Here is a 2,120-nt window from a genome sequence, read left to right on the forward strand (position 1 = left end):
GCAGCTTCATTGGAGTCCACCTGTGGTAAATTCAGTTGACTGGACATGATTTGGAAAGGCACACACCTGTCTATATAAGGTCTCACAGTTGACAGTTCATGTCAGAGCACAAACCAAGCATGAAGTCAAAGGAATTGTCTGTAGACCTCCGAGACAGGATTGTCTTGAGGCACAAATCTGGGGAAGGTTACAGAAAAATTTCTGCTGATTTGAAGGTCCCAATGAGCACAGTGGTCTCCATCATCCGTAAGTGGAAGAAGTTCGAAACCACCAGGACTCTTCCTAGAGCTGACTGGTCATCTAAACTGAACGATCGGGGGAGAAGGGCCTTAGTCAGGGAGGTGACCAAGAACCTGATGGTCACTCTGTCAGAGCTCCAGAGGTCCTCTGTGGAGAGAGGAGAACCTTCCAGAAGGACAACCATCTCTGCAGCAATCCACCAATCAGGCCTGTATGGTACAGTGGCCAGACGAAAGCCACTCCTTAGTAAAAGGCACATGGCAGCCCGCCTGGAGTTTGCCAAAAGGCACCTGAAGGACTCTCAGACCATGAGAAAGAAAATTCTCTGGTCTGATGAGACAAAGATTGAACTCTTTGGTGTGAATGCCAGGCGTCACGTTTGCAGGAAACCTGGCACCATCCCTACAGTGAAACATGGTGGTGGCAGCATCATGCTGTGGGGATGTTTTTCAGCGGCAGGGACTGGGAGACTAGTCAGGATAAAGAGAAAGATGACTGCAGCAATGTACAGAGACATCCTGGATGAAAACCTGCTCCAGAGCGCTCTTGACCTCAGACTGGGGTGACAGTTCATCTTTCAGCAGGACAACGACCCTAAGCACACAGCCAAGATATCAAAGGAGTGGCTTCAAGGACAACTCTGTGAATGTCCTTGAGTGGCCCAGCCAGAGCCCAGACTTGAATCCGATTGAACATCTCTGGAGAGATCTTAAAATGGCTGTGCACCGACGCTTCCCATCCAACCTGATGGAGCTTGAGAGGTGCTGCAAAGAGGAATGGGCGAAACTGGCCAAGGATAGGTGTGCCAAGCTTGTGGCATCATATTCAAAAAGACTTGAGGCTGTAATTGCTGCCAAAGGTGCATCGACAAAGTATTGAGCAAAGGCCGTGAATACTTATGTACATGTGATTTCTCAGTTTTTTTATTTTTAATAAATTTGTAAAAACCTCAAGTAAACTTTTTTCATGTTGTCATTATGGGATGTTGTGTGTAGAATTCTGAGGAAAAAAATGAATTTAATCCATTTTGGAATAAGGCTGTAACATAACAAAATGTGGAAAAAGTGATGCGCTGTGAATACTTTCTGGATGTACTGTACATCTATTATTGTATTCATGGTCATTTATGGAGCCTGTTATGTCAGTCACTCAGTCATTGTCCAACTATACCCTAACACAGGGTCACGGGGGTCTGCTGGAGCCAATCCCAGCCAGCACAGGGCGCAAGGCAGGAACAAACTCAAGGCAGGGCGCCAGCCCACCACAGGGCACACACACACACACACACACACCAAGCACAATTTAGGACTGTCAATGCACCTAACCAGCATGTCTTTGGACTGTGGGAGGAAACCCACACAGACACAAGAAGAACATGAAAACTCCACGCAGGGAGGACCCGGGAAGCGAACCCAGGCCTCCTTACTGCGAGGCAGCAGCACTACTACTGTGCCATGGTGCTGCCCGAGCCTGTAATAGATTATTATTATTATTTCCACTACCCCCTTCTTCCAATGACCAGTCTTCCTACTGCATCCCCACTATATCAACAGCTCCTACCATGCCAACTGGAATAGCCAGTGACAAGTCCACCTCTGACCACCAGTATGGACTGTCCAAGACTTACGGCCAACTGAGGAAGCTACACAGGAACAGTTGCACGACTACATGGAGTCAGACCTCGAGTTCTTAAAGGCCTGTGCTGAGCGATCTTTATAGTGTCCTCTGTCACCTGTTCAGTCTGTCACTAAGGCTCCAGAAATGCCACTGCTGTGGGAAAACATCCTGCATTGTCCCTTCTACCAGTGGCCCTTACATCTCACATCATGAAGACCTTTGAGAGGCTGGTCCTGGACTGTATGAGTCCTATTGAAGTGGAC

Source organism: Erpetoichthys calabaricus, chromosome 7 (assembly GCF_900747795.2).
Source record: "Erpetoichthys calabaricus chromosome 7, fErpCal1.3, whole genome shotgun sequence".
NCBI lineage: Eukaryota > Metazoa > Chordata > Cladistia > Polypteriformes > Polypteridae > Erpetoichthys > Erpetoichthys calabaricus.